This window comes from Prionailurus viverrinus, chromosome A3 (assembly GCF_022837055.1).
Source record: "Prionailurus viverrinus isolate Anna chromosome A3, UM_Priviv_1.0, whole genome shotgun sequence".
Taxonomy (NCBI): domain Eukaryota; kingdom Metazoa; phylum Chordata; class Mammalia; order Carnivora; family Felidae; genus Prionailurus; species Prionailurus viverrinus.
This window is the reverse complement of record NC_062563.1, coordinates 35,205,564-35,220,189: the sequence shown is the minus strand read 5'-3', so window position 1 is coordinate 35,220,189 and position 14,626 is coordinate 35,205,564. Positions and strand designations below refer to the sequence as shown.

The following is a 14,626-nucleotide window of genomic DNA, read 5'->3' as shown; positions in this document are numbered from 1 at the left end:
AGGGAATGGAAAAAGAGCCCACATACTCTATTAGCTGTCTTGGGACCCTAGTTCATCCAAAGTCTTTGTAAAATCCAGTGCCTGGCATTTATACCACTTCATATGGAAAAACTTCTTCTTGGAACTTAAAATGTTTAACAAACAACTTCTAAGCTATGTTTTTAAACTTCTGAATCAAGTGTTTATTTTCACCACACACATAATTCATTTATAATAAGCCGATGAAAATGATCTCTTATTTAAGAATAACAACTATTGCACAGCAAAAGCAAACAGTCCAAAAAGAATGTAATAAAGGCTAAAAAGCAGATGTCATGCCTATCCTGATTTAAAATCCCTAGAGAATTATTTAGAAACTCCTACCCCAACTCTGGTTTTCCTGCTAAAACATAGTTTATGAATCATCCATGGGAAGCAGTAAAACACAGTGCACTCAACTAAAAATAGGTAGGGACACTCAATAATAAATCTACTCTCTTGATAGTCTTGTGTCACCATTAAATACTGATCACTTAGAGAAGTGTGATTCTTCTCTCCCCTCACAGAAAGGCTGGAAAAAAATCAGCCACAGACCCTGCTGGAAGGTAACAGTGTGTGACAGGACTTGCAAGGTGGTGAAAAAAGTAACATTGATTTAAAATGCCTGTAAGCTGGGGTTCACCTCTCAGGATGAACAGTGAAGTTGTTAGTTATTTTTTATCATGCATCACTATAAAATGACTTCTTGCCTGTTGAAGAAATGATACATAGTCCAAGCATTCCCCTTATAACATAGGACTCTCTACAAAAAGTCCTATATAAGTTCCTACAGAAGTTATAAAAATAGGAATTTGATTAAGAAGTCAGAAAAAAACTCATATTCATCAAGATCCTGGCTCTAGAATAAAGCATTGGCAACTTCTGGTTTATAAATAAAAATAATTGGCCACATAGAGCTATTACTGGCCCCCATTTCAGCATTTCTTTGGAGATTTATAAAATGGAACTTTAGAGAGGCACTGGGAGAATTTATTTCTGTCATTTCCACAGGTAGTTCCCACAGAATGGATGGTGGATTCTAGCTGACAATGAGCGTAATTGTGATTTTTTTCCACATTTGTGGGAATCTTCCTAAACATTATCTGCATAGGACTGAATACAAGTCCTACATTTTCCCTCAGAAATAACTGCAGAGAACAGGAACTTAAATGATATCTAATGGCTCACTAAATGCAGGCAATACTACCACAGACAGCGAGGAGAAAAGCTAGTGAAGGGTGAAGTGCCCTAGGTTGGTGGAATGAATGAACTGGAATCTGGAAAATTCCAGGGGACTGATGCTCCATTGCACGAAGGAAAGTAGCTGTCAATCAGTTTTGAGGGGCACTTCAGGGTGGACATCAGTATAAATGAAGGGGGATTCACCTTACAGATGCTAAGTTCTAGAACCCCACAACTAGAAACTCTACCACAGCATGCAGAATACTCACCAGGCAGATGTGGAAGGGACTGCAAGTGATGTCCACTTAGTTCAACTCACAGTGCCGTCCTCTGTGAAGCAAGCAGACACAGAGCAATGAAAAATCAATGAGAGGAACCTTTAGGATTCTCATGTAAGAAACAGCTTTGTGTACTTCAAAATCAGAATCTATAATATTAAAAACACACACACACATTAGAAAGGCACATTAATACATCAGTGACATTACTTTCCAAATGAACAAAGACGCACAGTCATCAAATCAGAAATGTTACCGCTACGCCAGCCTACAGGGTTTATAGATCCTCTTCGCTGTGCTGATCTACTGTTCAACCTCTTATTGTGATAATTAAGGAACAGTTGAACAAGACCATCTAAGATCTTTTAGAATATAAATCTTTTCCTGATTAACAGTCAAACGTCCTGAGATGAACTGTAAGAAAAAGTTTGCCACTTCAATGAAGAACAGTGCTGAACACCTAAGATTTATAACGGATTTGCATCTTTCTACAAAAAGTATATTTTTGCTACATGTTTTTTGTTGTCTTTGTTAACAAGTTAGTGATGTAGATTCTGGATTTGACATTAGATTTCTGGTTTGGTGGAAATTTAGGTTTTGAGATCTTTCCAAGGTGGGGTTGGGAGGGGTGGGAAGTTCCAGGTGGTATCAGAAGTACACAGAAGTTAAAAGCAAATCCATTCGCATTTGGGAGGAGCAGAGGTGGAAAATTTGGCAACTGAGGGGCACCTGAGTGGCTCAGTCAGTTAAGCATCCGACTTCAGCTCAGCTCATGATCTTGTGGTTCATGAGTTCAAACCCTGCGTTGGGCTCTATGCTGAGAGCTTGGAGCCTGGCGCCTGGTTTAGATTCTCTGTCTCCCTCTCCCTGCCCCCTCCCTGACTCATGCTCTGTCTCTCCCTCTCTCTATGCCCCTCCCCACTCATTCCTTGTCTCTGCCTCTCAAAAATAAACATTAAAAAAATTTTTTTTCAAGAAAACTGGCAATTGAAACATGGGAAAACGACGTCTGTAAAATGTGAACTGCGTTATTGAGAAAGTCATCATCGATGTATAGAGATGTCTACAGTAAGGTTCTAGGTAGGATGGTTCATCCATGATGCAAGACTATATGCCATTAAAAAGAAAGAAGCAGGGCACCTGGGTGGCTGAGTTGGTTGGACGCCCAACTTTGGTTCAGGTCATGATCTCAGGGTTCAGAAGATCAAGTCCCATATCGGGCTTGTTGCTGTCAGCACAGAGCCCACTTCAGATCCTCTGTATCTACACCCCCCGCTCCCCCCAAAAACTAAAAATAAAAACACATTAAAAAAAACAGTTGGATCTATATGTACAGATTTTAAAAAATCAGGTCACAGTATTAATTTTTAAAAACTCAAGTAGTTGAGTAATATGCGTACTATGACCCCAATGTGTTAAAACAAACCTCGCTAACCTATGTGTAAATCCTATTAGAGGCAGAGAATGTATCTGGAGGGATAACAAGAAACTTGAGTGTAGCTGTCCCAGGAGAACTGGTGCTGAAGGACATAAGAGGGAAAAAAAAGGACCTTTGCATTTTAACCTAACATTTTACCATTGTGTGCTATTTTACCACGAAACCTGTTACTTTTATAATTGAAAGTGAAAAACAATCCAATTCATCCCAAATTTTCTAGAAGAACAAAATATTCCATTTTAAAAATACAGAAATAGAGAATATCTAGTATCATGTGCATTTGTTTATTGATTTAGCAAATATTTACTCTGACCCAGGCTCTAGGCATGAATTATATCATATATAATCCACATAAACACTCTAAAATGTATATACTGTGATTATTCACATTTTATAGGAGAGAAAACTCAGAAATGACTCTTCAGAAATCACACAGAGCTGGCATTCAACCCCAGGCACCTTGACACATATTTAGCCTCTATGGAACTGCCTCCTCCATGGCACGCACCCTGTTTTCATATTAAATTTATATTTGTAATGAAGTATTGTAAGAAAGTATTGAAAACCATCACAGCTATCCCTAGCACCTTGCTCAGTGTCTAGCATATTAGTGTGCTCAGGAAATCTTCATTGAACAGGTGAATAATTAGGTGGCCTGCCGATAGCCAGGAAATTCAACTACATAACTATGTTATGCCTCTTGGGACTATGAAACAAAGCAGAGTTCCAGAAACACTCACTGATTAAGGACCCTGCTGTACCATGCTCCTCATTTTGAGAAACTACTTGCCACCCAAGTCCTTCTGTAACAAAAGACTTAAAGACAAGATGTGTTTTTCCTCTGCCTTCTCTAATTCCCTAGGCCGGTACCCAAGAGTAATAAAAACATATGTCCATATAAAAAGATTACATGTACTTTTTCATAGCAGCATTATTCATAATGGCCAAAAAGTAGAAACAATCCCAAAGCCCATTTACTGATCAATGGATACACAAAATGCAGATGGAATACAACAGAATTTTATTCAGCAGTAAAAGAATGCAACAGGGATACATATCATACATACATATATATCATACATACATATCATGGGTAAACTTTAGAAAGCATTATACTAAATGAGAGAAGCCAGTTACAAAAGACCACATGTTGTAGGATTCTGTGTATATGAAATATCCTATTCTAGGCAAATCCATAGAAGACAGATTGGCGGTTGTGTAGGACTGAAGGGGCAGGGAAGACAGTCAATGCTCCTGGACACAAGCAATCCAAGTGTTCTTACGTTACACCATGGTAGTGGTTGCACAACTCTAAATATACAAAAAAAAAATCCAATCGTACATTTTAATGGGTGAACTTTATGGTACGTAAATTGTATTTCATTAAAGCTGTCTTTTTAAAGATTGCATTTCAGTGAGTCTACCCATGAATACTCGTTGGCTTCTTTCAAAAACGACAGAACACTTCTTCACACTGCTCAAGGAAACCCAGTAAGTGGTGAATATTTACACTTCTACAAGATTTGCTATCACAGTTCTCCACGGATACCTTGTGATGGGAAACACAATTGCATTTCACTCTCACCAAAGAGAAGCACATGCACGGAACTACTTCCAAACCGTAACAAAGCACCAACATCTTACCGCAAACCACCAGTAACGACAGGCCACAGCATTTAGACTTATTAGCATTAGAGTCTTATTTCAAAGCGACAGGGAAGCTGTAGCCGAGGGTCAAGTTTTGATTTCTCAGTAGATGGGGATAAAAATGTGCAAGTATTTGAGGGTGACAATGCCAGGCCTGTTTTTGTACATCTATATATTGAACACAGAAGGACTGGCATTTAATGCCCTTTCCGAGACATTCAATATCAGGATTTTGTTTTCAAATGAAGAATAACTTGGCAAGACTGAATCAAAACAGAATCATTGCTCTTTGATCTGCTCTCGAACACGGAAATTGTTTTGTAAACAGCGTTTGAGAATACTCATGTCAGCAAGCGTACAGCATCACAAACCACCTCAAACCTTTGTTGCTTAAAACATGTAACTATTTTGGTTCACATAGTGATCTCAAGTTTGCAAGAATGGCAAGAGGTCAGAACCCAACACGCCAGCCTCTGCTGCGTCATATGCACTAACTAACGTGGCTTTGGGCAAAGCTAGTCACACGGTCAAGCCCAGCTATAAAGGATGGAGAAAGTCTCATCCATTAGTGGGACACTGCACATAACAAGGGCATAGGTGCAGGGAAGGGAAGACTTGGTGGCCATTTTTTACAATCTATCACAGCAGTGTGTCGTAACACGAAACACATTGCCATTAAGGGTCCATAGAGAAATATCTTACAATAGATTACAGTTTATTATTAATGGCGTAGCTTACATGTAAAATACAGTTAACTTACAATGGTACATGGAGAGCTAATGTACAACTGCACGTATATTAAGACTTATCTTCTCTTTATGGAAAATGTCATTTTTCGGGGCGTCTGGGTGGCTTGGTCGGTTAAGCGTCCGACTTCGGCTCAGGTCATGATCTCATGGTCTGTGAGTTCGAGCCCCGCATCAGGCTCTGTGCTGACAGCTCAGAGCCTGGAGCCTGTTTCAGATTCTGTGTCTCCCTCTCTCTGACCCTCCCCCATTCATGCTCTGTCTCTCTCTGTCTCAAAAATTAAAAAAAAAATGTTAAAAAAATTGAAAAAAAAAGAAAATGTCATTTTTCTATCGAACATAAGTATATTACTATAAATACAGTTTCACAGCTATTTACCACAGTAATATTACTATATTGCCATATAGTTATAGGGTTTGTTTGTTACCAATTATATTCTCTTTTTAAGCAAATACATTTATATGGAAAAGAGTAACAAATTCAGATGAAAAATTTGGCCAAATCCATACAAGTGGCCCATGAATAACCCAAGTTTAGAACCCAGTATTTGAGGGTGACAACGCCCGGCCTGTTTCTGCACATCTATATATTGAACACAGGAGGACTGGCATTTAATGTCCTTTCCAAGACATTCATATGGATACAAACCACCCACATATCTGAATGAAATGCAGATTCTGTCTGGGATAGGTCTTAGGTGGGACCAGAGATTCTGCAGCCCTAACAGGCTGTCAGGTGATGCCAACGCTGGTTGCAGAACACGCTCGGAGTAGCAAGCAATGGCAGGGGCCTGACAATCAGATAAAGCTGAGGGCAACCTTTACCGGCCATGTGGTCTTGAGCAACGGACCTTGCCTCTCTGAAACCGTCTCCCCCTCTGTCAAAGGCAGGTCATACTAAGACCCACCTTGGAAGTCTGGGTCAGGATAAAAGGAGAAGAAACACACACCAGGTACCTGGGGCAGTGCCAGCCAGCCAGAAGCGCTCAACACTGGCTTGGTCTTCTTCCATAGTTAATGACTTCCAAAACAGTCCTCAAATGGAGCTGTAGGTTAAGAAAGGTAAACAGCAGGCCAAAAGGATAGCCCAGAGTGGTACCTAGTCACAACACTAAAAGTAACTGGATTTTAGAAGCATTTCTCACCAATGCAATCACATTTGCTATTTCTGCATATGTATTAGTATGTTTGTCTCTTCAGTCACTCAACAAACATTTATGGAGCACTCACTGTGTGCCAGACCCTGTTCCCAGCTCTGAAGACAGGCCAGTGGACAAAAACAAAACTCCAGGTCCCGAGTTCACACCCTCCGATTCTGTCTGCCCGACATGTACTCTCTCCCCACCAGGCTATACTGGAGAGGCTTCCATGGGCCTTATCTGGCTACATACATGTTTAAATGATCACCTTCTAGTTCCCCACAGCCCCCCAGCTGCCCCATCACTGCCACCCAGACAGCCCCCTCTCCTACGCCTTCCTGTTCGCCCTCTCCAAGTTAGTGAGCCCTAAATTAAAGACGTAGTCAGAAACATTTATAAGCATGGAGTGAAGAGGATTCCGCCTCCCTGCTCTGCATATTCACCCTGTACCACTATTCAGTAAACATCCTGCCCGAGAGCAGTTCAGCCATCCCTTTGCCCCTCGCTGGGTCTCCAACTGCCAGTTTGAGAAACAGCTCTAAACTTGGCCCAGGAAACTTAGAGCTTCTGTATCTGTCATTTACTGTGGCTAATCAGCTTTAAAATGTGTAACTGAGGGCTCTCTGTAGGAGATCATGAGGTGTTTGGGGGATTTTTTGCCCCCTAAATAATGGTAATGGTTTTGCAATGACCCACCTACATTCTTTCCCCTAGTTTCCCCTATGTATTGGTTTTCTATGATCGCATTACAAACTGCCACAAACTTCGTGGCTTTAAACAACACACATTTACTGGCTCTTAGTCCTAAAGGTCAGAAGTCTGGCGCAGTTGCTCAGTTCTCCACTCAGTGTCTCACAAGGCTAAAATCAAGGTGTCTTCCAGGCTTCCTTTCTGGAGGCTGAGGTACAATCTGTTTCCAAGCTCAGTCAGGTTGTTGGCTAATTTTACTTCCTTGGAGCCATAGGACTGAGGACTTGTGTTTCCTTGCTATCAGCTGGGGGCCACTGTCAGGTCCTAGATGCCACCTATATTCCTTGCCGCATCACACCCACCATCTTCAAAGCCAGAGACGAAGAACCTTCCTTGTGTGGAATACTTCTCTTTGAATCTTCAGTCCTTTATAAGGGCTTTCCTGATTAGGGCAAGCCCACCAAGGATAATCTCTCACTCTTAAAGCCAACTGTGCTATGCAACATAACTGAATCACAGGAGTGATATAATCCTAGTACTACAGATTATTCAGGGTGCATATACCAGTGCATGGGCGCCTTGGAGCCATCCCCAAATTCTGCCTACTACACCTAGTAACTGTGAGCATACGTTTGTTTCTGCGTGTGGTTTTCTTCTCAGGATGGGAACTGAGGTCATGTCACAAGAAAGCTAACTGGCCAGTGGAGAGAATACATGAAAGTTAAAACCGGAGAGTATGGGTTTTTGTTGTTGTTGTTGTTTTTAATAGATAACCATTTTTATTTTTTTTTCAACGTTTATTTATTTTTGGGACAGAGAGAGACAGAGCATGAACGGGGCAGGGGCAGAGAGAGAGGGAGACACAGAATCGGAAACAGGCTCCAGGCTCTGAGCCATCAGCCCAGAGCCTGACGCGGGGCTCGAACTCATGGACCGCGAGATCGTGACCTGGCTGAAGTCGGACGCTTAAACCGACTGCGCCACCCAGGCGCCCCTTGTTGTTGTTGTTAACAACTCTCACTTTGGTCACTGGGAGTAGTTAATGTTCTTAGGATCCCATTAGCCAACCCAAGAATGCATGTACTTTCCAAATTCCAAATCCAGAGCAGAAGTTTCTCCCCTTTCAGTTAAACTGAACCATCATGAAACTAAACATCTAGAATATTAACATTTGAGTAGGATGATAAGGTAACAAAATGAAAAGCAAGCACACGCCATGGGCTGAAATTGCTTAAGTTAAATTACATTTCCTACATGTTATATTTTCTACAATATTTACAGGGAAAGGATATAGAAAATTCAAAGGATGCTTCATACATCTACAAGCACAATGCCTATTAGATTTTTTTTTTTTACAGAAAAAAGCAGCTTTTAAGAAATATCCTTTTAAAAACAGGTTAGAGAGCAAATCTGACCAATTTAGGAGAATAACAATAGCAATAATTACCATTTACTGAGAAATTACTACATCCAGGTATTAACTCACTGTTTTATGTGTATGAAGTCATTAACTCACACCAAACCCTATGGTAGACACTTTTTACGGAAGAAGAAACTGAGGCACAAAGTGGTTACATCATTTATCCAGGGGCGCATGGCAAGGAAGCACAGAAGCAGGACTTCAAACCCTGATGATCTGGCCTAGTACACTTAAAAAAAATTTTTTTTAATGTTTATTTTTGAGAGACAGAGACAGAGCACGAGCAGGGGAGGGGCAGAGAGAAAGGGAAACACAGAACCTGAAGCAGGCTCCACGCTCTGAGCTGTCAGCACTGAGCCTGAGGCTGGGCTCAAACCCACGAGGTGTGAGATCACTACCTGAGCGGAAGTTGCATGCTCAACCGACTGAGCTGCCCAGGCCCCTCTGTACACTTACTCTTAAGAGCTGCATCTGGCTGTGCACCCATCTGTGCTCCCAGTGCTGGGAGACAGGGGTGCTTTCTGCACCTACCATACAGCACAGGTGAGGGCTGAGTACACATGCACTGCACTCAGATCTGGCTCATGGCCATGGCTGGGGGCAAATGGGGGCTGCAGCCTCGCCAAGGGGTGTGTTTCTGTAATTTGCATAAAGCCCTCCCTCCCCCCCCACCATGTACCAGTAACCGCCTTATTCAAGGAAGGCTATGAAACAATCCAAGCATTCTGCTATCCCCTTATAGCTCTATTGGGGGGGGGGGGGGCGGAGAGGAAGAAAAATGTAACTGGTTCCTTTTTTACACCTTCCACACCCATTTTCCTATACCTGCATTCTGAAATTCAGAGATTATGAAAAGATAGGAACAAAGCAAAAGTGAACACTAGAAGCAAAGAAAAACCACTGGCTCCATTTCCTTTTGTAGAAAGCAAAGCGAGCTTTTCTCTAGGTAAAGATAAAAGACAAAATCTATACTTGAACAACCTCGTTTCTCTTCCATCAACCCCACCCAGACAAAGCAGGGGCAGCATGGCACCAGGCGCTACCAGTGGCACGGACCCCAAGAAACCCAGGCTTAGCAGTCACAGTAATAGGTCACTGGAGGCAGAGCTGGGGTGGGGAACACAATACTGCATCTTGACTTCTGCATTAAAGGTACGGTTACATTCAAGGCTCATTTCCACAACTAGGTTGGATGAACTCACAAATCAGGTGACATTTACTCAGTGTTCTTTCCTGGTCCTCGCAAGGCATGACCAAGGGCTGTCACCTTGCCAGGGCCTTCTGCGCGAGGGAAAGACTACCATGATACTTCACTCAGCCCTCTCTAGGTTTCTCCTATGGTTCCCATCTCAGCTCCAGTGTCCTGGTGGTAGTCACACAGCAGAAGTTACGAAAATATAAGTTTAACTATGACTACTAAGTATTCAAAAATTACATGTAATCTCTAATTTGTAGTATATTTAACATATTTACAGATGTATTTTCTATATTATGTATAAATAGAAATTTTGTCAGAGAAGCCTCCCTTTAATATGATGCTTTGCAGTGTGGCTTGCTGGGGGTGGGAGGTCTTGATTTTTTTTTTTTTTTACAAGGTTTTATTTGACAGAGTTTCTCATGCTACCTAATTTGACTTAAAATTGCCATGCACTGCAGCCGGAAGATTTAAATATGTTTGAGATCAGACAGCCCTCAAGGTCCCTGGCTGCCTGTGGTCATCAGTGATCCTCAGAACATTCGAGCAGGGTCTTAGTTTCAGAAACCTGGATATATGCCAACTCAGGTAATTATTCTCTGCCTACCTAATTTCCCCAGGCAATTTAATTGAAAATGGTATTATCCGTCACCTCAGTTCTAATCTGCTCTGAAGTGTCCCTGTGTCCTGCTTCTTCCCTCCACTATAAGCTAACTGAGCTGGTTTCTTTTTGAAGCTTAAGTTGAAAAAAAATATATTTCTGAATCTCTCTAGGGGGAAAATATCAGATAAATAGGAGCCATTTAATTAGTCTCAAACCAGTGTACTGAATAGCGTTGGCAGCAGTTGTAAGACACCCCTTCTTGCTGCCTAACCTTATGAAAAGTCTCTTTTATAGACAGAAATACAAAGGGTTTCTTACTGAAAAACTGACCAAAAAAAAACCCCAAAAAACTGGGGGAGGAGAAAGGGAGAGACCCTGAGATGATTTAACTCTCCTGAAATGATTTTATTTTTTATTAAAAAAATTTTAATATTTTTGAGAGAGAGAGAGCGAGAAAGAGACAGAGCAAGAGACAGAGCGAAAAAGAGAGAAAAAGACAGAAAGAGACAGTGTGAGTGGGGGAGGGGCAGAGAGAAGAAGAAGACACAGAATTTGAGGCAGGTTCCAGGCTCTGAGCTGTCAGCACAGAGCCCAATGCAGGGCTCGAACTTACGAACCAGGAGATCACGGCCTGAGCCACAGTAGGACACTTAACTGACTGAGCCACCCAGGTGCCCTGTCTGTTTCAAAAGGCACTGTCCTTTTGTTCATTTCCAAATAAGCTGATTTACAATCAGCAGAACAAAATACACCATTTAACACAGGAATGCCTGAAACTCAATGAAAATGCAACGGAAATATGCTTTTTGATTACTTCAGACAAACATGAACTTACATCAGTGCTAATAGAAATACAATGAAAGCCACAAAGGTGAGTTACAAGTGTAATTTTGAACTTTCTAATAGCAACATTTAAAAAGTAAGAAGAAACAAAGACTACTACTCAGCAGTAAAAGGAAAGAACTGATAACAACAACTTGGTTGGATCTCAAGAGAATTTTGCTGAGTGAGAAAAGCTAATCTCAAAAGGCTCCATACTATAGGAGATTCCCTTTATATGACAATCTTGAAATGACAAAAGTACACAGATGGAGAACAGATTAGGGATTCCTAGGAATTGGGGGTAGGGGGGAGAATGGGGGAGAGGCGGGTTGCTATAGCTACGGAAGCTTAGCACAGGGAATCCTTTCAACGCAATTCTGTATTTTGACTGTGGTACTGGTCATATGCATCTACACAGGTGATTAAATTGCAAAGAATTACACACATGCATGCATAAAATGATGAAATCTGAATAAGGTTAGTGAATTGCATGAATGTCAATGTCGCAGTTGGGCTATTATACTATAGTTTCAAAAGATGGTACCATGGGGAAAACTGGGTGAAGGGAACAGGGGATCTCTCTGTATTATATTTTATAACTGCATATGAATCTACAGTAAGCTCAAAATTAAGAATTACAAAATTCATGTACATGTAATCAATATAAAAATGGAGATTCCCCACCCCCACCCCCTTCTAAGTCTTTGGAATTCAGTGAGTCATTCACACTGATGGCACATTTCAACTCAAAGTAGCCACATTTCAAGTGTTCAATGGACACATGTGGCTATGGGTCCCAGTCCTGGGCAGCAAAAATACTTTAAACTAAGCCTAATATCATTTCCCAGTCAAGTGGCACATTCTAACATGAAATATCTTTGCTTTCTGAAAGTCTCTTACATAGCCGGTTTGTAATGAAACCCTTGGTGCTTGAACAATCACTGGAAACGTGACCTAACTGGGAGAGAAAATTTCATCAGTGGTACCAACCTGAATCTGGTTTGGACCACAGTTCCTCAACAAAAATAATCCCTGTAAAAGAGACATCTAGTAGTTTCTAAGAAATAATGCCTGGGGTGCCTGGGTTGCTCAGTAGGTTGAGCATTCAACTTCAGCTCAGGTCATCATCTCACAGTTCATGATTTCGAGCTCCACGTTGGGCTCTGTACTGACATCTCAGAGCCTAGAGTGTGCTTCAGATTCTGTGTTTCCCTCTCTTTCTCTTCCCCTCATGCTCCCCCAGAGCTCATGCTCGGTCTCTCAAAAATAAACATTAAAAAAAAAGAAATTAAAAAAAAATAATGCCTAAGAAGAATTTCAAGAGCTATGGTATATTGACTAGTCTCAAGAACTAAGACTTTTTAACTATTTTTGAAACTCTCATTTTTTTTCTGTTGTTTTCTCTCTCTTATTTCTCCTTGGTGATTAAAATTATTAAAATGAGAAGGTCTTGTGGGTTTGCTCTTCAGAGCCATGAAACGGTGAGACTCAATCTTCTTTTACCGGTAGCCACAGAGGAGAAAGAAACAAGGGATAAGTGTGTAATGGCAGCTTTGTAAAATACATAAAATTAGGCCAAATCTCTTGGGACTCTGAAAAGTAAAACAAGGTGCAGACCTGGTTCTCAGACCAGGTCTGACAGAAAGCTCAGGGCTCAATCTCAAAAGACCAGTGCAATCTCCATCCACTACAGAAAGTGGGAATGCAATGAGAAAACACTATTCCCAAATGGAGACTTGGAGAGTATAAAGAGAGCGGGTTATGGAATGAGAGAAACGGATCTTTGAGAATACAAGACAATTAACCTCTCCTGGACCTAGTTCCCTGGTTGTAAAGCAGCAAAATTATCTACCTCACTCACTGTTGTAAAGTTAAATGGAAGAATACACAAAAAGTGCCTATCACATTCCTGCAGTCCCGAGTGGGCGTTCAATTACAGTCCTTTCCCACTCGTTTCTATACTCAAATAACTACCCATGAGAGAAAATAATCCTGTGCAAAGTAAACCAAGAATAGTAACATCAGAAACTCAAGAACTGATGCTCTAGAGTAATGCCAAGGAGAAAAATGTCATTTTAATCCATTGTGATTCGCTTTTATTATTATTATTATTTTTTTTTTTTGAGAGAGAGAAAGAGAGAGAAAGAGAGCACATGAACAGGGGAGAGGGGCAGAGGAAGAAAGAGAATCTTAGGCTCTCCACTGAGTGTAGGACTCGATCCCACAACCCTGGGATCGTGACCTGAGCCAAAAATCAAGAGTTGGACACTCAACCAACTGAGCCACCAGGCACCCCTGTTCTGATTCACTTCTAATCTGTTGGTAGGAAGGTGATTTCATAATCAATCTAGGTTTATAGCACTCATGAGACAGCCGTAGAGGAGCAGATACACCTAAGGTAGAGGCCCCCAAATAATCTAAAAACTGGCAACTGAGCTGATTTCAACAGAGAATCAAGACCTGAAGAACCTTTATATATTCATATTCTTCACAAACATAAACTGTATCTTCCAGTCAGCAAGTGAGAATAGGAAAGAGAATATGGTGAGGCTCAGAAGAACCACTCAACGCTTGATGTTCTCTTGTTACGAATGACAGAATTTTCAGACTGGTATTTATGTTTGTCACATAGTTTTTGGCAACAGACAACTGATCAACCATCTGTTTCAGGAGAAATCACATTGTGAGCTGGCCCACTAACACCCGATATATAGCAGTGCAGCAGTAACTTGGTTTTTATTGATAAGACTGAATTCTGCAAACTCTCCAAGACTCAGAACACATAATTGCAATGTCAGAGCCCTAAGATGGGTACCCTAGTCAATAGAAGGGCTCCAAATGCACAACTTGGGAGTAATTTGTATGGACAATACCATGCTGTTTCCTGTTCATGTCTATTTGGTTTTATGAGGAAACTAAAGCAGACAGTTTATCTACACCTCTAATATTCGGGACAAAATCCCAGTTTTTATAGTATTGTCACTACTGTGTCAGGAGGGTCCCTCTGAGGATATGAAACAGCTGCTAAGAGATTATGGGGAGGGTTTCTGCCATTACTACTTTTGACATCAGAATCAACGTCCATCAAGCTACAAATGCCACTTGAATCAGGAAAGAGTCTCTCTAGAAAACCATAGCACCTGAAGTAAAATGAGATGAGTTACTAAGACTTAGATGTGCACACCCACCTAGGACACTCAGGCTTTATCAATGCCTGGGTTCAGAGGCAGAACTGATTGTTCTAAATATTTATTTTGAGAGAACAAGAATGGGCAGAGACAGAGACAGAGAGAGACAGAGACAGAGAGAGAGGGCGGGGGAGGAATCCTAAGCAGGCTCTATGCTGTCAGTGCAGCTCAATCCCACAAACCATGAGATCATGAGCTGAGCCGGAATCAAGAGTGAGACACTTAACCAACTGAGCCACCCATAACCGGTTTTAATAAT

The 14,626-nt window shown here is 41.3% G+C and overlaps 1 protein-coding gene across 11 annotated transcripts in view; it reads right to left on the bottom strand.

The window, feature by feature from the left end:
* Positions 1 to 14,626, bottom strand: part of PLCB4 (phospholipase C beta 4) — a 426,835-nt gene that overhangs the window by 256,591 nt on the left and 155,618 nt on the right. For all 11 annotated transcript variants that reach the window (XM_047852988.1, XM_047852994.1, XM_047852992.1 and 8 more), the window contains one exon: positions 1,470 to 1,530. The gene's annotated coding sequence lies outside the window, so the exon portion shown is untranslated. The remainder of the gene's footprint in view (positions 1 to 1,469; positions 1,531 to 14,626) is intronic.